The 24,653-nt window shown below is 45.6% G+C and overlaps 1 protein-coding gene and 1 non-coding gene across 2 annotated transcripts in view; one reads left to right on the forward strand and one right to left on the reverse strand.

Annotated features, from left to right (window-relative positions):
- SLC22A3 (solute carrier family 22 member 3) overlaps window positions 1-24,653 on the forward strand; it is a 98,728-nt gene that overhangs the window by 11,404 nt on the left and 62,671 nt on the right. The gene's annotated exons all lie outside the window — the stretch shown is intronic.
- TRNAW-CCA (transfer RNA tryptophan (anticodon CCA)) lies at window positions 16,442-16,513 on the reverse strand. The gene has a single exon. It is a non-coding gene; the product is annotated as a tRNA-Trp (tRNA).

Genomic DNA, 24,653 nt, shown 5'->3' on the forward strand with positions numbered 1-24,653 from the left:
ACACAGAGACAGATTTGGTTAAATAGCAGTTTTCAGTGAAAAGCCATTAGCTCCGTGGTATCCAGTGTGAGAGACCCAAGTAGTGAAAGTGAAAGTGGCTCAGTCGTACCCGACTCTCTGCGACCCCATGGACTATACAGTCCATGGAATTCTCCAGACCAGAATACTGGAGTGGGTAGCCGTTCCTTTCTCCAGGGGATCTTCCCAACCCAGGGATTGAATCCAGGTCTCCTGCATTGCAGGCGGACTCTACCAGCTGAGCCACAAGGGAAGCCCAAGAATACTGGAGTGGGCAGCCTATCCCTTCTCCAGCAGATCTTCCTGGCCCAGGAATCAAACTGGGGTCTCCTGCTTTGCAGGCAGATTTTTTGCCAACCGGTTTACCAGGGAAGCCCACGTAAAGACTTAGATAGAGCCAGGGCCTCAGCAGGTCCTGCTGCCCAGAGGGAAGAATGTTGTCCTGATTCTTAGGACAGGGGACCTATGAGACAGTTTGGTATTGGTGACTCCCAAGCTCTTTGAAAGCTTTTGCTCTTCGTGTTATGAAGATTCTGGAGTTAGAGCCCACCTCCTCGGGAGCCTGAGGGTACCACTCCCCGCCCCCCTAACCCTGGAGATACCAGAGCATCCATTGTCTGGATGGTGCTCACGTGAAGTCGGTGGGCCCGCTCCCAGTTGCGATCAAGGCTCCCCACCTTGAGCACAGCGCACGCCCTCTCATCATTCTCTCTGCTTGACAGCGTCATGTCTCGGCCGCCTTTCCCAGTGGTGGCATATGCCCCTCGGACGCACAGGGTGGATCTGATGTCACGGGGCCTCTGCCGGCTGGACCCGGCATGTGGCCGACAGCACAAGATGAAAGACAACATGTGTGTCTCTTGCTCCCAGGACGGATGCTGTAAGCTGATGCCTCTCAGACACCAGCAGAAAGGCCAGGCCCCAGGACCTCTTGAGCTCAATGGTAGCACATTTATGGGAGTTTCAGGATCACGGAGAAGACAGTGTGTGCTTTTAATACAGCTACTTCTTTAATAAGAGAAATGTTTTGAGACATTTATTGAGAAACGAGTGCTCTTACATTGTCCTCCAGCGAGGATTTCAAAGCAAACCCTCATGGGGAAGTCACGGTGGACAGTTCATTAAATTGTATTAAATATCCGGGGGAGAGGAGAACACTAAAATGGAAAGTAGTCACATTTAATTTGGCATCGATTTTTAAAAAATCAAATAGAGAAGTTTTAGAGTTTCTGGAGTGTAAAGGAAATTGTTCAAGAACCATTCCCACAGAGAAGCTTGCTCTTTCTGTGTCTGTCTCAACTACGTGGTAATGATGGTCGTAACACACCCACCTGAGGCACCTATTGTCCACCAGCCAGCGTTGCCATAGGAGGACCATGATCCCCTGTCCAGCATGTATATATACAGGGTCTTCCCCATGGAGAAGGAAATGGCTACCCACGCCAGTTTTCTTGCCTGGAGAATCCCATGGACAGAGGAGCCTGGGGGGCTACAGTCCATAGGGTCACAAAGAGTTGGACACGACTGAACTGAACACTTTGGGCTTCCCAGCTGGCACTAGTGGTAAAGAACCTACCTGCCAATGCAGGAGACGTAAGATATGCGAGTTTGATCCTTGGATGTGGAAGATCCCGTGCAGAAGGGCAAGGCAACCCCCTCCAATATTCTTGCCTGGAGAATCCCATGGACTGAGGAGCCTGGCAGGCTGTAGCCCATGGGGTTGCAAAGAGTTGGACATGACTGAGCAACTGAACAACCAGAAAAGGGCACTTCCAGAAGAATTTTGATTTTTAAACCAAACCAAGTGCATTACAAAATGAAATAAAGCTACCTTTGTATTTATCAGCTGTAGAAAGTTAGCCAGTGACCATTTATTGTTGCAAAATTGAATAAATGATCAAATTTTAGACCAGAACTGGTTCAGTGTGGCCTCTCTCTAAGGCAAGTGAGTGGCTAAGAACACAGGCTCACTAGGTGTGTGAGCATGGGCGGATTTCCTAGATTGAGACTTTTCCGAGCTCGGGTTCTCACACAAAAAAGGGAATGATTGCATTTATGGAGTTCTGATGGGAGATTATGCACAGAACGCATGCATAGCCATTGTCTGCCCCTCCCTGGTTACAGATATTGAGCGTGGGCCCCTCTGTCCACTCTGAGAGGCAGCTTTGGCCTGGGAATGCCCGAGGGAAGACTTTGGTGGACAGAACGGTGAGATTCGCGCCGCAAGGGACCCACGCCCTGGAGCCGGTATAGCTGGAGCTCAGTTATAAAGACTAAGACACGACCCACGATAGACTCCTTGGAGCTGCACGCTTTGGCAGGACGTCTGAGCCTCCACTGCTTCAGCTCCCTCGGGCCGTGTGGGTCTGGGCGGGTTATGGCCCCCTGGCACTCCCTGGCAGGGCCACAGCTCTGCCCACTTCCTCTTCTCCAGCCCCAGCTTGTGTGAGAGATTTGGAAAAGAACTACAGTACCATTCTAATATGAAACTCTCTATTGTGCGTTTTCTTCACAAGTACCAGAAATCTTTCAATAAACGTGGACAGAAAACATCTGCCTAAAAAGGCTCTGGGGAGAAGGCCACCAGTGGGGCTCGTGCTTCTGTTCTGCTGGGTCAAGGAGACAAATTTGCTTCGTATTTTGGGACAGTTTGCCGCGGCCTCATACTGTCACAGTTTGCTTGTCCTGTCATGAGAACCTGGCCTCAGAGAAAAGACCGAATGACTCCCTTTGGCCCCTGAAATCTAAGAAATGAGAGCAGAGCCGTGACAATGGGTCAGGAATTGTGACTGTTGAGGTTCAGATTGGGGTTGAGGTAAATTTGGGCTAAGTTGCTCTATAAATTAAGCAACCCAGTTCTCTTGACATTGAATAGACACTAAAATGTAAACCATGAACGTGACTTAACACCAAGGAAGGACGAAAAGTCACACCGTAACGTGCTACACGGGCTTCCCCGGTGGCTCAGACGGTAAAGCATCTGCCTGCAACTCGGGAGACTCAGGTTCAATCCCTGGGTCGGGAAGATCCCCTGGAGGAGGAAATGGCAGCCCACTCCAGTATTCTTGCCTGGAGAATCCCATGGACAGAGGAGGCTGGCAGGCTACAGTCCATGGGATCCCAAAGAGCTGGACATGACTGAGCAACTAACAATGTACTATGTATAACCGTAGAGTTATTGACACAACTTTCCTGCTTAGAAACTTTCTTCTAAGAAGAAAATGACCAGATGACATTAAAATACAGTAAATGGTCAGCTCATTTAATCCTTGCACACACCATCAGGCATGGTTTGTTATCCCTGTTTTGTAGAGTGGGGAAGGCAGGTGCAGAGGGATTAAGTAACTCACCCCCTGTCATGAGCTGCAGGATGAGAGAGCTGGAAAAGGTATTTTTGATGTCTGAACCAGCAAGAGTTTTTATTTTCTCTTTTTGGCTGTTCTGGGTCTTAGTTCCCTGAATAGGGATCGAACCCATGTCCCCTGCATTTCAAGGCAGATTCTTAACCACTGGACCACCAGGGAAGCCCCTGAAAGAACTTTATTGATGATCTCTTACCTAAAGTTGCTTTACTAGTTGTCAGAAAATAAGGGGACCTTGTTCAGAGAAGACAGTCTGGGGAGGGGGGATAGAAACCTCAGGCACCACATGCGCCCCGCGTGGAAAGTCTTCCCATAAAAGGACTGCTTCACCCAGTTCAGGGTCAGAACACAAAGCAGGTGGAATGGATATGGGAAACCTATAATTGCCATCCTTGATCTGAATCATCAAAAAGGCGATTGCTCCATTTACAGGAACTAAGATTTCATCTGACCTAGCTTTTAATACGGAGAAGGCAATGGCACCCCACTCCAGTACTCTTACCTGGAAAATCCCATGGATGGAGGAGCCTGGTAGGCTGCAGTCCATGGGGTCTCGAAGCGAAGAATCAGACATGACTGAGCGACTTCCTTTCACTTTTCACTTTCATGCATTGGCGGAAGAAATGGCAACCCACTCCAGTGTTCTTGCCTGGAGAATCCCAGGGACGGCGGGGCCTGGTGGGCTGCTGTCTATGGGGTCGCACAGAGTCGGACACAACTGAAGCGACTTAGCAGCAGCAGCAGCAGCTTTTAATAGCTAGAGTCTGTTAACGTGTCTAGTAACCACATATTTTGCATCATCCAGGTTACATTGTTTAATATTAGTGATTTTTTTTAAACTATGTGACAAGGTACACTGGGGCTTCCCAGGTGGCACAAGTGGTAAAGAACCCGCCTGCCAACGCAGGAGACCCAAGAGACACAGGTTTGACCCCTGGATAGGGAAGATCCCCTGGAGGAGGCCATGGCAACCCACTCCAGTATTCTCATCTGGAGAATCCCATGGACAGAGGAGCCTGGCAGGCCATAGAGTCACAAAGAGTTGGATACGACTGAAGCGACTTAGCACACAAGATACCCCTTCCAGGAGGTGGGGCTCCCTCCTCCCGCTCCTCCAGCTCGCAGGCCGGATCCCTCCTTCTGCAGCCCCCATCCCCTCCTTCCTGTTCTCTGGATTCGATTCCAGATCCAGTTCTGCCCCCAGGGCCATGGGGGACCCGCACTGTACATCTCGGGCAGGGTTCCATCCTGCTCGCCCTCAGGCCTCAGCTCCTTCTGGCCGGCCCGCCAACCCTCCGCGTCCCTCACCCCGTTCCTCTGTTCCCCTCGAACTGCCAGCCTGCCCCTCCCCGCCCCCACCCTGGCCGCTCACGCTGGGCTAAGACCCTCGGGTTACATTTCCGGGAAGCGGAAGTCTTCATTCTGTGTGCTGCCAACAGAATACGGAAGGCACCCGCGTCGGCTCCCACCCTTTCCTCCTGCTGACGCATCACGACGGAATCACCGCATCCCGAAGAAGGCGTCTCGCTTCCCCTTGTGCAGAGTCCTGCCCCCGTCCCAGGCATTGCTACCCTCCACTCCCACCCTGTCCCTCCACGAGCCTGGCTGCTGCACTTAAATACCCTGCAGGACTCCCCGGGTGGCTCAGTGCTGAAGAATCCGCCTGCCAGTGCCAGAGACGCCAGAGACGCGGGTTCGATCCCTGGGTGGGGAAGATGCCCTGGAGGAGGGCATGGGAACCCACTCCAGTATTCTTGCCTGGAGAATCCCCATGGACAGAGGAGCCTGGCGGGCTACAGTCCGTGGGATCACAAAGAGTTGAACACGGCTGAGCGTGCGCGCACACACACACACATGCGGCACAAATACGCTGCAGTGTGTCTGGTCTACACAGCACCCTCCCGGTGCCTGTTAGCTCCCCCAGCTGAGGACTCGCATTCCCCCGCGTCAGTACACTTCTTCGCAGGGTTGTCGGTCCGATGGCCTCCAGGTTCTCAGCTTTCACTCTCTCTCCCCGCCGCCAGTCCCCTCTGTCCCCACCGCGGCCTCTGGAGACCCCAGGCCGCTACTCACCCCCACCTCGCTCCTGCTCTCGCTTGGAGCCCAGAGTGCCACCTGTGCCCCCGCGGGGAGCAGGACTCACCCTCCTTAGGGACCTGCTGCCAGAGTCTCCAGTTCACATTTCACCGTTGTGCTCATTCTGTGCGTCCCAAACCGTCTCCCGTTTCACTCCGGCTGTTCCGTCCAATGTGTTCAGAAGCCAAGCACATTTAAACGGATGGGCACTGCTGGGCTCCTGCACGCTTCCAGGAACCCTGGATCCCAAATCTGGAGAAGGTCTGCATAAGTCTTCTATTTAGTAAAATGCTGAAGTAACTGAACTGTCAGGTCATTTGTTATCCCCACCGTTGCTCTGATTACCAAGTGCCTACTTGGAAAGCAGATGCTCTCAGGAGATGTTCAGCCTGAAGACTTCATCCTGCCTTGCTTCTTGACTTTGGCAGCGATGACTACATCCATTAACCACCCAGCCCTCAGAGCCTGATAGAGTGTATTGATAAACCATCCCTGAATGCCTGTGTTTACTTGTTAAACCTTCCCAGTCAGGTCAGAATTCATGAATGCTTCAAAGCATCATGTGAATAATGCATGCTAATGTTTTCCACACTGTTATGAAAAAATGTAACTCATAAGGACACACGCACCTTGGAGACAATGTGGGTTCAGTTCCAGACCACCAAAATTCATCAAATATTGCAGTCAAGTCAGAAACACAGTTTTTTTGGTTTTGCAGTTGCATATAAAAGTTATGTTTACAGTACACTGTAGTTTATTAAGTGTACAATAGCATTATGTCTAAAAAACAGTGTACATGCCTTAATAAATGATGCTGTTGGAAAAATAGTGCCGAAAGAGTCGCTTGATACAAGTTTATCACAGACCTTCGATTTGTTAAAAAACATAGTGTCTGCAAAGTGCAGTATGACAAGGTGTATCTGTAACGGAAAACAGTACAAGACTTTACTACCTCGTCAGCTCACTATCAGAGCGATTCCCATGATGTGCTGGTGATGTTCATTGGTTGGTTGGTGTTCAGTCACTGAGTCATGCCCATCTCTTTGTGACCCCCATGGACTGCAGCACACCAGGTTTCCTTGTCCTTCACCATCTCCTGGAGTTTGCTCAAACTCATGTCCATTGAGTTGGTGATGCCATCCAACCATCTCATCCTCTGTCACCCCCTTTTCCTCCTGCCCTCAGTCTTTCCCAGGATCAGGGTCTTTTCCAGTGAGTCAGCTCTTCACAACAGGTGGCCAAAGTATTGGAGCTTCAGCTTTAGTGTCAGTCCTTCCAGTGAATATTCAGGGTTGATTTCCTTTAGGATTGACTGGTTTGATCTCCTTGCAGTCCAAGACTCTCAAAAGTCTTCTCCAATGCCACAGTTTGAAAGCATCAGTTCTTTGGTGCTCAGCCTTCTTTATGGTCCCACTCTCACATCTGTACGTGACTACTGGAAAAACCATAGCTTTGACTATATGGACTTCGTCAGCAAAGCTATGTCTCTGCTTTTACATTGGTTACTTTTATAGTAGTTTCACCAACCTCTTTGAATCCTTAAATGAATGTAGTAAAATACAATGGCTTTCCCGGTGAGTCTTTCGAAATGCTTTCTTTCTCTTCTTTTTAACATCAGCACTTAGAGATTTACTGGAAATGTCAACAGTGTGTTTTATATTAGAAATACAAATGGATTTCATGTAAAGTTTTAAATTAAAAAAATACTTTTTTCAAAGAAAAATGTAACAAATATTCACATTCCCACCACCCAAATGAACAAAAATGTTAGCATTTTGTCACAGTTCCTTTAGATTATCTTTTTAAAAAGAAAGAAACCATTGTAGATCAAGTGGAAATTCCACTTACTCTTGCTATGGAAGAAATTACAACAGAACTTAATGACTTTAAACCAGCACTTTTGCGTTATAAAGATTAAGAAGGGAAAGCTGCAGCTTGTGTGCTAAGTGGCTTTAGTCGTGTCCGACTCTTTGTGACCCTATGGACCATAGCCCACCAGCCTCCTCTGTCCATGGAATTTCCCCCAAAATACTGGAGTGGGTAGCCATGCCCTTCTCCAGAGGATCTTCCTGACCCAGGGATTGAACCCAGGTCTCCTGCACTGCAGGCAGATTCTTTACTGCTGCTGTCATCTGGGAAGCCCAAACCTGCAGCTTACCTATGAATACTCCTCAGCTTGACTTATTAACATTGGAGTAGAATTGATTTGCAATGATGTGTTAGTTTCAGGTGTACAGCATAATGATTCAGTTATATATGTTTTTATTTTTATTTTTCAATTCTTTTGGTTATAGTTTATTACAAGATATGTAATATAGCTTTTTGTGTCATACAGTAAATCCTTGCTGTTTATTTTAAAAAACCCTTTTTTATACTTGCAGATTCCGTGAGTCAGGGAGTCAGAGCAGACACAGCAGGGAATGGTCATCCCTGCTCCACGGCACATGACCTCCAAGTGGGAGGCTCCTCGGCTTCCTAGTCCATTCTTCACAGTTGACCTATATCTGGACATCCATGTGAATGTCCCCTTTTTTCTCTATCTTTCTAAAACCTAATCACAGGAAGCCGTGCAGATGCAGCCTTAGGACAAAGTGTTGTCAGTGTTCTCATTATTATTCATCAAGCTGGGTTAGAATGGAGCCGGCATTAATACAGCAGCATGTACATTCCATTTAGTTATACTACACTCTCTAATACTTTCTCATCATTAGTAATAAGTGTGTGCTAAGTCCCTCAGTCGTGTCCGACTCATTGCATGCCTATAGACTGTAGCCTGCCAGACTCCTCTGTCCGTGGGATTCTTCAGGCAAGAATACTAGAGTGGATTGTCATTTCCTCCTCCAGAGTTTCTTCCCAACGCAGGGATCTAACCTAATAAGTACTTATATGCTACTTAATATCACAGTGTTTAAACTATGTTCACACTTATTCCCTGAGGTGAAACTTCATGAAAATAAAACCTGATAAGAACCTTAAGACTTACCTTCATATTTTGTATGAATCAAATAGAGTACTCAATGAAAAAATGCTTTAGAAGCCATAGAGAGCTATTAAGATGCCCACTGCTATTGAGACCCATGGTCCAATTTCTCAGTGAGCTCGTTTCGTATTGCAGCCCTGCCCCACACTTCATCCTGTATCTCTTTGGTGACCCTGCTTTTGCTTCTGCCTCGTCTCTGTGTGTCCAAGTACAACCAGATCTTCAAGGCCCGGCTCCAGCCCTGCCTTGGCCAAAACCCCGGGCTGGCACGTACCCCATCCCGGACCGTTTCTCTCCCGGCTCTGTGTTTGCATCGCGCTCTGTGCTTCTCTTGTGGGATTTCAACACATTCCACCTTGTATTCTGTTTCACATGCTGCATCACTGGTGCTCAGCTGGAAGCTTCTAGCAAACTGGAGCCCAAGCCCTGCTCCCTTCTCACTTGCAAGACAGCACGCCTGGCACCGGCAGCCTCCTGGACAAAACTTCTCACCATGCTTGGGCGGCTCTCGGGCTGCCAGAGTCCAAGCTCTGGCCGTGCCTTCAGTGTGGCCATATCTGACAGAACAGGGGACTGTCCCCCGACTTGTCCAAAGTCACCCCCAGTCCCCCGGTTCAGCAAGAAGATGCTGGCCTCTGAGAAGGGTGTTGCCTGGGACTCTCCCCATCCTGGGACCGTGGGGCTCATCCATGGGGGTTGCGCTTTCCAGTTTGGAGCAGCTGTGGATCGAGAAGAGACACAAGGAAGAGGAAAGACTTGGCAGAAGCAGGGCCATTCAGGGCTTTTCCGGGATGGGCGCCAGCCTCCGGTTTAAGCGTGAGGTAATTAAAATATATGAAAGGGTGTCTTGTCTCCAGCTTCACTTGAAAGCTCTGCAGTGACAGTGACGGGAACATCGATGCCTCCCGGGGGCACCGGAAGACACAGGCCGAGTGGGTGCACACTGTTTTCTGAGTGGCTCCCTCTGGAAGCCTGGTACCTACCGCGGTTCCAAGTGGGTAGGTGGAAGGCACCTCGAGAAGCCCGCATGGTCGCCTTCCACTTGGCGGCAGTGTCTCTCTCCAGAAACTGATCAGACCAGACCTGGACCTTTGACGTGGCGTGAAGCAGGGATTCCCAAGCAACCAGACCCACGTTAGAGCTGCCAACCAGCACACGGCCCCTTGGAAATGCCCTGTCATTTCAACAGAAGAAGTGCAGTCCTAGCAAGGGTCTATTTTCCTGTGATTTGGCCTAGTCTGAGCCAATAAAAAGACATAAACTGTCACGGTGACACTCTAGAACCTTCCTTCCTTTGTAAAACAAAAAGAAAAGAAAACAAGTTAAGTCACTCAGTTGTGTCCGACTCTCTGCGACCCCATGGACTATAGCCTACCAGGCTCCTCCGTCCATGGGATTTTCCAGGCAAGGGTACTGGAGTGGATTGCCATTTCCTTCTCCAGGGCATCTTCCCAACCCAGGGATCAAACCCAGGTCTTCCGCATTGTGGGCATATGCTTTACTGTCTGAAATTGTAAAACCAACACGCACAGTTCTTATACTCAATAGCTTGTACTCCCTGCTCCCCTTCCCACTGCGAAGCAACTAGTTCTAAGAGCAGTATGAAACTGCTAGAGTAATGCTTGAAGAGGGAAAAAAAATACATTGGTACAATGCCAACATTTTTTTTTTTAATGTTATTCCAGTAGCAGAAAATTTTATTTGCAAGCATGAGGCAATTTTCAGTTGGTAAAAATATGATGGAAATAGCTCTCTTACTGAAGAGAGATAGCTTAATGAAGTCTAATTGTTGTTTAGACCGTAAATTATGTCTGACTCTTTGCGACCCCATAGACTGTAGCCCACCAGGCTCCTCTGTTCATGGGATTTCCCAGGCAAGACTATCTGACCCTTGGCAGCTCCGGGCATCTTAAAGACTTGGGGAAATACACGGTTGTATGTGTGTATTTCCCAAAATAGTGCGTGCACACACACAATAGAAATACTGTTCAGAGTAGTACAGATTACAAAGTTTGTTCCATGCTTCGGGTCAAATAATTACAAACTCTGCAATCACAACAGAATAACACTTGCAAAGCAGTGCTGTCCAGGTGGAGTTTAATGAATAATCCTATTGTTTGCCAACTTGCCTGAAGTGCTCTACCAAAAATCCTGGCCCAGACTCTCCTGACATGAAGCGTTTTCTCAAGCCTCTTTTCCTGATTCTAAACAATTGGAAATGTTATGAAAATAATTCTATTGTCAAATCCCACTGATCCTTGATCTCAAATATAAACCACCAAGAGAACAACAACAACAAAAAAACAAAGTTAGCACAAGCCGCAGATGGAGGAAGAAGCCATCTGCAGACGCTGCTGAGAAAGCTTAGTTTCGGTGCAAAGATATTTTTTCAAATTTTATTGAAGTATAGTTGATTGATGAAGTTGTGCTTAATTTCTGCTGTACAGCCAAGTGACTCGGTTGTCCATATCCATATTCTTTTCCTATTCTTTGCCATTATGGTTTGCTACAGAATGTTGAGTATAATTGCTTGTGCTGTGCAATAGGACCTTGAGTTTATCCATTCTGAATGTATGTTTGCGCCTGCTAACCCCCAACTCCCAGTCCTCCCCTCCTTCTCTTCTGGCAGCCACAAATCTGTTCTCTACATCTGTCAGTTTGTTTCTATTTCATAGATATGTTCATTCGTGTCTACTTTCATAGATCCCATAGGATATAAGTGGTACCATATGGTATTTGTCTTTCTCTGCCTCACATACTTCACTTAGTATGCAAGTATGCTAATCTAGTATGCTAATCTAGTATGCTAATCGAATCCTAGCTAATCTCTAGGTCCCCCCCATGTTGCTGCAAATGGCATTGTTTTGTTTTTACGGCTAATATTCTATTACACACACACACACACACACACCCCACATCTTCTTTAGCCATTCATCTGTTGATGGATATTTAGCTTGTTTCCATGTCTTGACTACTGTAAATGGTGTTACTATGAACATAGGGGTGCAGGTATCTTTTGGAATTAGAGTTTTCAATTAGATATATCCCAGGAGTGGGGTTGCTGGGTCATATGATAGCTCTATTTTTACTTTTTTGAGGAACCTCCATACTGTTCTCCACAGTGGCTGCACCATTTACGTTCTTACCAACAATGTAGGAGGGTTCCCTTTGCTCCACACCCTCTCTAGCATTTGTCATTTGTAGGCTTTTTAATGATGGCCAGTCTGACCAATGTGAGGTGGTACCTCATTGTAGTTTTGATTCGTGCTTTTTAATACTTAGCAATGATGAGCATCTTTTCATGTGCCTATTGGCCATCTGTCTGCATTCTTTGGAGAAATGTCTATTTAGATCTTGTGCCTATTTTTCGATTGGGTTGTTTGGTTTTTTGTTATTGGATTGTAGGAGCTATTTGCGTATTTTGGAAAGTAATCCCTTATCTGTTGCACCATTTGCAAATATATTATCCCAGGCTATACATAAGATGTCTTTTCATTTTGCTTATGATTTCCTTTGATGTGCAAACCTTTTATGTCTGAACAGGCTCCATTTGTTTACTTTTGCTATTATTTCTATTGCCTTGGGAGACTGACCTAGGAAAGCACTGGTATGATTTATGTAAGAGAAAGTTTGCATATATTCTCTTCTAGGAGCTTTATGGTGTCTTATCTTACACTTAAGTCTTTAAGCCATTTCAAGTTTATTTCTGTGTGTGCTGTGAGGATGTGTTATAGCTTCCAGGATTCACATGTAGTTGTCCAACTTTCCCAATACCAGCTGCTGAAGAGACTACCTTTCTCCTGTTGTATATTCTTTGGCACAAAGCTTTTTTTTGTTGTTTGAGTCAGTTTACCATTTTTAAACTGTGTGGTCATTTATTGACTTTTGCTGACAGTAACTTCTACTTTTCTTATTGATTCATGTAATGTTCTGTTTCTCCTCTGAAACTTCTCATTGTACATTGTTTCTTTCCTAATCTAATAGGAATTACTTTGCTGTTACGAGTCACCTGGTGTTTCTGACACTCATTCCGTGTTCACAGGACAGAAAATATCAGAACAGGGAAGCACAGGCCTTCCAAACTATCCATTCGGTGTCCTGGGTTTTGATGTGAGCGCAAAACTAAGGCTCCAAAAATTCTAGAATGATGTGTCAAAGTCAAAAAGAAGTGATAGGATTAGAACATGTTTTTTTTTAATTCATTTATTGTTTATTGAAGGATTTACAGAGAACATGGCTTTTTAATATTCATAGCAAAATCAATGATTTTTTAGAAGATTAAAATAGATAAGCATAAGTGGGAAAATACCAAAGATTTAACTCCTGAAGGCCAGTTTTTTTATTCTGGAGAAGTGGGTTTTTATGTGGCACTCTTGCTGGGCTTTCTTTAGCTTGGCTTCCTGTGTCATAAGACTGAGTTCTATTAGAAAATACGGGCTTTGGCAGACTTTAAAAAGTGTGTATGGTACTCCATGTTCTGACCAGATTATGAAAATCTTTGGTAATGGTGGTTTCCAAAAGGAGAAACCGTGTTTGAAACACACAAGCTGAAATCTCGTAAGATGTGATGGGTCTTCTTGATCCTAGAATTCCTCTTCAAGGCATGCCTGATGGACTGTAATATATATCAGGAAGTCCTTGACATCTCAAGATGGCAGACTTTGAAAATTTCTGTGTCAAATCCTCACATGGGAGGTGGGGGCGGGGGAGTCTGTCTTTCTCTGCAAAGCACAGAAAAGGTCATGTGTTTATTTTCCTACAAGGGATGGTTAAACTCATTGTGGGATTTATTATTATTTTTAGTAGTTTCCCTCTATCTGTTTCACCCAAACTGCAATCAGATGGCTTATAAATCCTTCCTGTAGGTTCCATAACGTCCTACAGCCCAGAAAACCGCCAAATATCTTTGTCTGTATTTGAGGACAATTTTCGGAGAAGGCAATGGCAACCCACTCCAGTGTTCTTTCCCGGAGAATCCCAGGGACGGGGGAGCCTGGTGGGCTGCCGTCTATGGGGTTGCACAGAATCGGACACGACTACAGCGACTTAGCAGCAGCAGCAGCAGCAGCAGCAGAGGACAATTTTTAGTAGCAAAATATCCCCTGGTACCATTTTCAAAATGCCAACTACATAAGATAGAACTACTTTTTGCACCTGTAGAAGTCCCCACATCTTGCTTCATAAGTTAATTTGACACCTTTTCCCCAAACCGAAGAATCACAAAAAGGCATGTACATGTTTATTATTAGTTTTAAACATTGTTGTGTTTCTAAGGATAAGTTCTGTGTGTTTTGTTTGGCCCTCTGGTACTTATAATGATCAAACAGTGGGCTCATTTTTGGTACTAATTGTTGTATGTTTCAAATACAAATCAACCCCCATGAATAACTGCAGTTACAGTCCTAATAAGAATCAAGGAGTTCTGAACTTCTTGTTTCTGATTTATATCTTGTTGTTTATTACCTGTGCTCACAAATATATCTCACCTATACATGCAGACTATGTCATCTGTTATTATTTTTCCCATTGTGCAGTCTGGACAGCTTTGTCTCCAAAATGTTGAATCATTTTAGTATATTTGTTATGTCCTTTTAAATGTCTCTACATTTCCTAATTATTACAGAGAACTATTATCATGTTAGGGATACAAAATCAACTCCAAGAAGAACCTCTGATCACTCTAATTAACAATGAGGCTAATATAAACAGAACCTACATTTTATTTTCTTAAAAACTGGGATTGAAAAACTTTGTTGGAAAAAAATGGATTTCTGTGGAATGTGCTCATGTATGTTTATTTTAGGGGTCTGCGCAAGAGTTTTGCAAAAGAAACTGCAACCTACATAAATTAGCAGGCTGCTTTACATAATATTTTTTGAAACTTGTTTTATAATAAGTTGGCATATAAGAAGGTTAACAAAGCAACTGGAATTTTTTTTTGAAATTATAATTTAATCTTTCATCCCCAAATGTTTATATTTTGCTTGCCATGACTTGATTATATTTCAAAACTCAGATTTTTCATTTCTTTTTTTAGAATAAGGCTTTCAGTGTATTTCTATAATGGTGAAAAACTTAAAACTACCTACTCTCTTTTCCAGTATAAAGAATAAGTTTAATATTTGTGGTCTAATAATAGGTGTGATAATTATGATCTCATATGCAATAGACTGCTGCTGCTGCTGCTGCTAAGTTGCTCCAGTTGTGTCAGACTCTGTGCAACCCCACAGACGGCAGCCCACCAGGCTCTCCCGTCCCTGGGATTCTCCAGGCAAGAACACTGGAGTGGGTTGCCATTTCCTTCTCCAATGCAGGAAAGTGAAAAATGAAAAGTGAAAGTGAAGTCGCTCAGTCGTGTCTGACTCTTCGCAACCCCATGGACTGCAGCCTACCAGGCTCCTCTGCCCATGGGAGTTTCCAGGCAAGAGTACTGGAGTGGGTTGCCATTGCCTTCTCCAATGCAGTAGACTAAATGTAGCCATTTATAGTGATGGTATGGAAAAGAGATTCACAGACTCACAAATCCCATGCAGACTGTGTAGAATAGTAGAAAAATAAAAAACTATAGTAGATGAACATAGCTTTATCTTCTAAAAACACACATGTGTGTGTATATATATTTGCACGTGTAAAAGTATAGAAAAATATTCATAATAGAGTGGAATTGCAGGTGATTATGGGAGATAGTGAAGGGCAGGGAATCCTGGTGTCCTGCAGTTCATGGGGTGGCAAAGATTCTGACACAACTTAGCAACTGGACAAAACCCACAATAACTGGTTGTTTTTCTTCTAATTTATATACATTCACCATGTTGCTTAAATAAAAAATAGTTTTTAAAAAGTATGGGCAATGCTTTTTTTTAAAAAGTCATTTTATTTTTCAGATGTTTTTATTTGACAATACAATGATAGTGTTGTACTAACTGAGTTTATCAATTCCAAAACAGGGACCTCTAGTAGGAGAAGTGACAAGTTCACCTTACAGACAAAATTATGGTATTAGGACTTTTCTAGAAAATTCAGGCTATGTGGTCACAGTTAAGGTATGTGACCTCTGGAGCTCACTGAAATAGATTTTCATGAAGGATCTGGTAGGTAGGGTGTCTCCAATCCAGGGTGGGTGTTTTATCTAGGTCTTGAAGAAGGAAGGAGTGGGATTTTTATCTGACAAAGAAGAGATGGGAAAATGGTGTTCCAGACAGAGAACAGCTGGAAGTGCATGAAGGTAAAAATAACTCAAATGTGGGTGAACAGGCCAGTGCAGCCAAGAGCGATGGATGGTAAGATTGGAAAATATGTTGAGGCACTATGGGAAGAGCTTTGAAAGCTATAATAAAAAGCCTGCACTTTCTTCTCTAAAAAGTGAGCAGCTATTAAAGATTTTCATCAAAGGAAGGATCATCTCATTTCCAAGGCACTCCTCCCTAATACCACATGTAGGACCTGTTATTATTCTAAGGTAGATTATTATTTTTGTGATATCTCATAAAGACACATGCTGAGCAGACCCATTTTGGGAGGCCTCTGCCTTGAAGCTTGAATATAAAGTATTGGTGTTATGTATGGTTAATATTGGGGCTTCCCAGGTGGCACAGTATTAAAAAACCCACCTGCCAATGTAGGAGATGCATGTTCGATCCCTGGGTTGGGATGATCCCCTGGAGGAGGAAATGGCAACCCACTCCAGTATTGTTGCCTGAAGAATTCCATGGACAGAGGAGCCTGGTGGGCTACTGTCCATGGGATCCCAAAGAGTCAAGACAAGACTGAGCGACTGAACACACGTGAAATGGTTAATATCATAGAACAGGGTATCTGAGAAGTCAACTCATCACCAACACTCAAAGCTGATTTTGGTCTTCATGACAGAAAGTGAAAGTGAAGTCGCTCAGTCCTGTCCGACTCTTTGTGACCCCATGGACTGTAGCCTACCAGGCTCCTCCATCCATGGGATTCTCCAGGCAAGAGTACTGGAGTGGGTTGCCATTTCCTTCTCCAGGGGATCTTCCCAACCCAGGGATTGAACCTGGGTCTCCCGCATTGGAGGCAGATGCTTTAACCTCTGAGCCACCAGGGAAGCCCCTAATACATACTGGAGTGGGTTGCCATTTCCTTCTCCAGGAGATCTTCCTGAACCAAGGATCAAACCCCCATCTCTTGCATCTCCTGCATTGGCAGGTGGGCTCTTTACCACTAGTGCCACCTGGGAAGCCCTTGAAGACCACAGACCTGTTGAAACCAGAAGGTTGATGATCATGACTCCAGAAATACCACCTTATGACCTCACCATCCATCAGAAGAATGTCCGTGAAGGGAATGGCAACCCACTCCAGTATTCTCCAGAACAGAGAATACGGGCAAAAATATGAGTCAGATATTGTATGCCACTTTAAATGAACACTGTTTTAGGAAATTTAGATGAGTACAGTATCTCAGACACTTAGTTAAAAGTTATCCTGTTACCAAACCAAACTTGAACGGACAATAAAGTCAGTCTACTCACACAGGGTTGTGGTGAAGGAAAGAATGATGTCTATTGTAGCTTGTGTTCAAAAGATCCAAATCCCCTGATGGCTTTCAGAGAAGGGTCTTTAAAGGCAAGGTGAGGAAGGGGGTCACAGTGTGCATGACACGCTCATGGACATTCTTCCGATTGATGGTGAGGTCATATTTCTGGAGTCATGATCATCAACCTTCTGGTTTCAACAGGTCTGTGGTCTTCAAGGGCTTCCCAGGTGGCACTAGTGGTAAAGAGCCCACCTGCCAATGCAGGAGATGCAAGAGATGAGGGTTTGATCCTTGGGTCAGAAAAGTCCCCTGGAGAAGGGAATGGCAACCCACTCCAGTATTGCCTGGAAAATCCCATGGGCCGAGGAGCCTGATGGGCTATAGTACGTGGGGTCCCAAAAGAGTTGGACACGACTTAGTGACTTAAACAACAATAACAAAAGGGGAAATTAAATTGAAATGAAGTCATTTCAGTGGGCCCTGATTCAGATGACTGATGACCTTGTTAGATGGAGATCAGGACACAGACACACAGAGAGGAAGGCCATGTAAAGACAGAGCGAGAAGATACCCATCTTCAAGCCAAGAGAGGCCTCAGAAGAAACCAACTCTGTTGACACCTTAGTCTGAGATGTCTGGCCTCCAAACTGTAAGAGAATATATTTCTGTTGCTTAAAGCCATACTTTGTCATGACAACCTTAGCAAACAAATACACAGGCCGTCCTTGGTGGTCTTTAGCTCGTCGATGCATCATTCCAATCTCTCCCTATGTCTTCCCAAGGTGTGGCCCCTCACGGCAACGTGTATGTCTGTGTCTCTGCCTCCTCTTCTTATAAGGACACCAGTCATTACATTAGGGCCCACCCTGAGCCAGTATGAAGTATGACCTCATCTTAACTAATTACATCTGCTTATGCGAAGAGTTGACTCATTGGGAAAGACTCTGATGCTGGGAGGGATTGGGGGCAGGAGGAGAAGGGGACAACAGAGGATGAGATGGCTGGATGGCATCACCGACTCGATGGACGTGAGTCTGAGTGAACTCCGGGAGTTGGTGATGGACAGGGAGGCCTGGCGTGCTGCGATTCATGGGGTCGCAAACAGTCGGACACGACTGAGCGACTGAACTGAACTAACTGAACTGAAGACCCTATTTCCAAATAAAGTCATTTTCTGAGGTTCCAGAGTGACATCAACTGGGTGAGGGCTGGGGGACGCTAGCCAACCCAGAATACTATGTGAAAATTAACTACCCCTCAGCGGGCATGTGACTTGTATACTTATAACCTCTATGGCTACCCAGGGTTTTCAAACTCATCTGCTTGTTAGACTGGATTCTGATTTAATTGGTCTGGAGCAGAGTTTAGGCTTGTTTTCACTTATTCCAAGTCATTTCAACAAGCAGTCAGTGTTGAAAACTAAATTTTAAAACCATTCATTATGGTATTTATTATCATCATCATGAAATTAAAAGACACTTGTTCCTTGGGAAAAAAGCTATGACAAACCTAGACAGCATAATAAAAAGCAGAGTCATCACTTTGCCAACAAATGTCCTTCCAGTCAAAGCTATGGTTTTTCCAGTAGTCATGTATGGATGTGAGAGTTGGACCATAAAGAAAGCTGAGCACTGAAGAATTGATGCTTTCAAACTGTAGTGTTGGAGAAGACTCTTGAGAGTCCCTTGGACTGCAAGGAGATCCAACCAGTCCATCCTAAAGGAAATCAGTCCTGAATATTCATTGGAAGGACTGATGCTGAAGCTTAACCTCCAAAACTTTGGCCACCTAATGCAAAGAACTGACTCATTGGAAAAGAGTCTGATGCTGGGAAACACTGAGGGCAGGAAGAGAAGGGGGAGACAGAGAATGAAATGATTTGATGGCATCACTGACTCTATGAACATGAATTTGAGCAAACTCCGAGAGATAGTGAAGGACAGGGAAGCCTGGTGTGCTGCGGTTGATGGGATCACAAAGAGCTGGGCACAACTTAGTAAACTGAACAACAACATCATCATTGTCATTAGATCACTAACCATAAGGTAGTTGGGAACATTTATTGGGTATTTACTGTCTCGAGTGTTATACCAAGTACTTTACATATATTATCTGATAGTGACAGCATCAGTCCAGTTCTCGTGCTCATTTTATAGATAGGGACCCAGAGGGGTTAAAGACGTTAAGAAGGGTTTTCCTGGTGGCTCGGTGGTGGAGAATCCACCGGCCAATGCAGGAGGCACAGGTTTGGATCCAGGAAGATCCCACATGCCACAGAATAACTAAGCCCATGCACAACAACTGTTGAGCCTGTGCTCTAGACCCCTGGATCCTCAACTCTGAGCTCATGTGCAGCAACTACTGAAGCCTGCGAGCCTAGAGCCGGTGCTCCACAGCAAAAAAGCCACTGCAATGAGAAGCCCGCGCGCCACAACTCAAGACCGACCCCTGCTCTCCACAGCTAGAGGAAAGCCCATGCGGCAACAGAGACCCAGCACAGCCAAAAATAAAAATAAATAAATTTATATTAAAAAAAGACATTAAGAAAATTGCCAAGGGATACAAAGTTAGGAGAGGTTCGATTAAGATGCCTGGGCTGACTCCAGAGCCATGGCACCTCTGTTCTTGGGTCTGTACAGATTCAGAGTCAGTCAGCTTTCTCTTGTCCTCAGATAGTCTCAGTTCTTTAGAGAAATCGTAAACATTTTCGGATGAGTAATTGCTTGCCTTGGCTGCAAAGAAATAAAACAGGTTGAACGTCTAAGGTTTGAAGGTGAGTCATGAAGGTCTTAATAAATAATGAGGCATTATTATATCCGAGTAAATTTAGCCTTCTCCTTTCTTCCAGTTTCGCAAGCTCAGACAGAAAGTTGTGTGTTTAAAGGCCATCTCTCCATCCTATTTCCAACTTTGTTTGCTTGACTATATGTGAAAAGTGAATGTTGCTCAGTCATGTCTGACTCTTTGTGACCCCATGGACTACACAGTCTATGGAATTCTCTAGGCCAGAATACTGGAGTGGGCAGCCTTTCCCTTCTCCAGGGGATCTTCCCGGCCCAGGAATCAAACCAGAGTCTCCTGCATTGCAGGTGGATTCTTTAGCAGCTGAGTTACCAGGAAAGCTTCTATATGTATATGAAAGTGTGACTGTTATTGACCTTGGAGAGTGGCCGTAGGGCAAGTGACACCCTGTAAACCTTGCGTCACAGGGTGGTGCCCCTTTACACCAGGGATCGCCTGTTCTAGGCGACTTGCAGACTCGGGTTTCTTGTCTCTGGGTCTTGCTGTCCTCTCCCTGGAATCTTGTTCTGTCCTGGGGTTAGGGCTTCTGCTCTGGGCCTTTCATTTGCAACCTTCCAGACTCTTTCTCTATCCTTTAGAGCTTTCTCCTCCTTTGTTATGAGCGCTCTTGATGCCTCTGGTTTTCTGAGTAAGAAACTCTGTCCCATTGCCCCCTGCCCCACTGGGGGCATAGACACAGGTGGTCATTCAGCTTTAAGTCTGAGCCTGCCACCCTCTCTGCTGCAGGCAGATGTGGACCTCATTGGCACGTGTGCTTCGGTCCCTGTGCCTAGGTTGCCCATCGCCCTGCTCAAACACCCTTCTTTCCCCCTTGTTTCCCTTCTAAATGCAGCTCATTATTGAAGGCTTTGTTTATGTCCCACTTTCTCCGTGAATCTGACTGCTCTGGATTCCCACCAGTCATGTCTTTCACTGTCTTTGGCTGCTCCAGGTCTTGCATTTAGTTGGTCCCATTCAGTTTAAATCTCAATTGCCCTGTGTTTGCTTCCCATAAGCTACCCTGGCTCCTGGTGGCTCAGTGGTAAAGAGTCTGCCTGCCAATTCAGGAGACCCAGGTTCGATCCCTGGTTTGGGAAGATCCCCTGGAGAAGGTAATGGCAACCCACTCTAGTATTCTTGCTGGGAAATCCCATGGACAGAGGAGCCTGGTGGGTTACAGTCCATGGGCTCTCAGAAGAGTCAAACATAACTTAGCAACTAAACAACAGCTCTGAGCCATGTGATAAGCTCCCCATGGAGGCAGAAATGAAGCCTGAGCTGGTATTCCTCCTGCCCTCATCTGTGGGATGCCAGCACACCACTGGAAGCTTTGAATACTTATGATCAGTTTCCATACCTGCAGCTCAGCATGACGGCTCACACAGATCAGAAAAGCAGGAAAATTTTGGTATGTCCAAATAATACCCAAATAATGCTATCAGATCATTTAAAGAAATTTTTGTTAAAGCTAGAATTAATAATGACATGCTTCCCTCTCGTGGAGATCCAACCCAAATGATTTTCTTTGTGATTGCAGTGTTTTAAAAATATTTATTTGTTTGGCTGCTCCAGGTCTTAGTTGCATCATATGGAATCCTTGGTCTCTTTGCAGCATGCAGGATCTTTTTAGTTGCCACGTGCAAGCTCTGATTTGCAGCATGTGGGATCTAGTTCCTCAACCAGGGGTCAAACCCAGGACTTCTACACTGGGAGTGTGGAGTCTTAACTACTGGATCACCAGGGAAGTCCCTATGAGGACAGTATTTTAAACCATTAATAGGCTCTGTGATGGCAGCTTGTTGATTAGAAATGGAATCCATCCATGGGATCAATGTGTGACTGGCTGGTGCTAAATGTAGCCAGAGGCACCCCACACCTGGTGGTCAAACCAAGGGTGTACGTGATGTTGATAACACTGATGAAGCGTTTGTTGGCTGTTGATTTCTAACTGAGAGCTGATGAGGAATGGCTCGATTCACAACACATCCTGAGAAAGTCAGAGCAGAGGCACTCAGGGCTGATCATTCAATTCCAATGACTTCTCTTTCTCCCACAACAATACAGAGAATGGATACTGTTTTTCATGGCCGTGGCCGGAGTCAAAGACCGTGATGTCCTCTCAACTTAGACTCTCTTATGTGAGAGTTTGTTCAAGAGGACGAAACAGCACGTCTATGGAAAAGTCCAGCTCTCTGTCCTGTTTATCCTGCTCTAGTCGATGCAGTGGATTTTTCACCTACATTGAAGGTCCTCAACACAGACTTTTCCAGTGTCTGAATCTCAGCCTTATCTGGTTGCCAGACATTGGGCAGAAGAAAGCATGATGTGTTGCGGACAAGTCCAGGCCCTCGCCACCCAAATATTTCAGTTTCTTCCCCAGGGCGTGAGTCTTTGAAACTGATTGAGACTTTGAAATACTTGCTTGGTGGAGGATGGAGAAGGGCACTCCTCGCGCACTAGGAAAGAGGCAGGGGTCACTCCCTATGGCTTCAGGAGCTGGCAAGCCCCCTCCTGAACTCCTGCTTTTTGAATCCTTGCAATATTTTCACCTTACTTCCTCCCTTTGACCTTTGTGTATTGAAGATATTCTGTTGCCCTGGTTCTAAGAATAATTTAGACATCAAAACTTGAGCATGTATCTGACGATGACCTGATTCAGCATTTTATCATTACAACTCAAGTTGACATAATGTCTGTTTGGATTTTAACATCTAGGAAAAGCTAAGAAAAGCACTTGGTGGCCCCCCATCTAATGGCACCCCACTCCAGTACTTTTGCCTGGAAAATCCCATGGATGGAGAAGTCTGGAGGGCTGCAGTCCATGGGGTTGCTAAGGTCGGACACAACTGAGCGACTTCCCTTTCACTTTTCACTTTCATGCATTGGAGAAGGAAATGGCAACCCACTCCAGTGTTCTTGCCTGGAGAATCCCAGGGACGGGGCATCCTGGTGGGCTGCCGTCTCTGGGGTTGCACAGAGTCGGATACGACTGAAGCGACTTCGCAGTAAAAATAATTTTAAATGTGTACACTTATAAAAAAGGAGATGCTTCACTTGTTCTTGGTAGATTGCCTTAGGACAGACATAAATGTTTGTGTCTTTGATTCAGGTAGTTCTGACAAGAGATGGGTTTTAGGTCTCCCTGGAAACTACAACAAAATTTTAGTACTTTTTTTTCAGGAAAAAGTCCTTAGCCTATAACATTCATTGGCGTCAGTGCCTGCCAACCTCTCTTTAGACACAAAAACATCTCAGACCCAGAGCTGTTTGGGCAGCAGACATCGAGCTCAGAACTGATTATGACACACACTCCCCAGGAGGCAGGGGTTTGCCTCCCAACTGTGTGAGCAAGAGTCAATACCAAGCCCTTCAGTCTTGTGACTGCAGTGTCGGTTCCCAGTGCTGGAAACCTGAGTGAGTGTGTGCATGTGTGTGTGTGTATGCGCACACTCTCACGCACATGCATTTCTTTCCAGGTATGTAATTTGTTTAAATTAATTTACTTTATGTTTTTGGAGCGCTTCCCCTGTAGCTCAGTTGTTAAAGAATCTGCCTGCAATGCAGGAGACCCGGGTTCGATCCCTGGGTCGGGAAGATCCCCTGGAGAAGGACATGGCAACCCACTCCAGTATCCTTGTCTGGAAAATCTCATGGACAGAGAAGCCTGGTGGTCTGCGGTCCATGGGGTCCCAAAGAGTTGGCCACGACTGAGCGACTAATACACACACACACATATGCTTTTGAAAGATAGCAGGCTCCCAGTCATAAAAAAAATAGAGAGAGAGAGAGATCACGTATATAAAGCAGGAAGGGTTGGAAAAAAAAAAAAAAAGATGTAGATTTTAGCTGTTTTGGAAAAGCCAGAAAAATAAGGAAGAGACAGCTCCTGCAGACCCCCTGCCCTGCTCCACAGCATCTCAGAGCCTGGGGGTCCTGTCCCTTCACCCCCATGGAGCCGGGGAGTGGTTAGAAGCACTGGGCGTGCAGTCACGCAGCTGTGTCTGACTCTTTGCGACCCCATGGACTGTAGCCCACCAGGCTCCTCTGTCTATGGGAGTCTCCAGGCAAGAATGCTGCAGTGGGTTGCATGCCCTCCTTCCGGGGATCTAGTACTGCTTGTGGTCGTTGCTACAGCTGGAGCCAGTGCTGCCGCCACCGCTGCCTCCCTCCTCCTTCTCATCCTGCACCAGCGCCCCCTACTGGCAGAACCTAACCTGGCCCTGCTGGCCCAGGACTCTGAGAATGGTAGTTTGCACTCCCCCAACAGAGTGTTCTTGCCTGGAGAATCCCAGGGACGTCGGAACCTGGTGGGCTGCCGTCTATGGGGTCACACAGAGTTTTGGACACGACTGAAGTGATTTAGCAGCAGCAGTAGCAACAGAGGATGCGATGGTCGGATCATCAACTCCATGGACACGAGTCTGAGCAAGCTCTGGGAGTTGGTGATGGACGGGGAAGCCTGGCGTGCTGCAGTCCCGGGGTCACAAAGAGTCGGACACGACTGAGCGACTGAACTGAACTGAACATCTGTAATACAGAGCAAAGCATAGAAGATGCTCCATATGTGATCCAGATGGTATCATAGTGCTTTAGAAAATAAGTTATCATAGCACATTAACCACTTAAACATTTAAATTAATTTTATTGTCATTGGAAATACGGAAAAAACATTTTTTTTGGTAGCTCCTCTTATGGGAGAGTTAAAAATGTCATCAATTTTATATTAAAGAATACTTTTTGTGTATTTAAAAAGTATTTAGGGGCATCTTAATTCACACAATTCAAAAGGAGCTAAATATGTTCATTAAAAGGCTTACTCTTGCTGGGCCTCGCTGGGTCGTACTGGAGAAACATTCCTATATATATGGCTAATCCAGGTGTCTGAAGCTCAGCTGGAGGAATCAGCTTCTACTGTTTGGGAGTTTATA

This window comes from Bos taurus, chromosome 9 (genome assembly GCF_002263795.3).
Source record: "Bos taurus isolate L1 Dominette 01449 registration number 42190680 breed Hereford chromosome 9, ARS-UCD2.0, whole genome shotgun sequence".
Lineage (NCBI taxonomy): Eukaryota > Metazoa > Chordata > Mammalia > Artiodactyla > Bovidae > Bos > Bos taurus.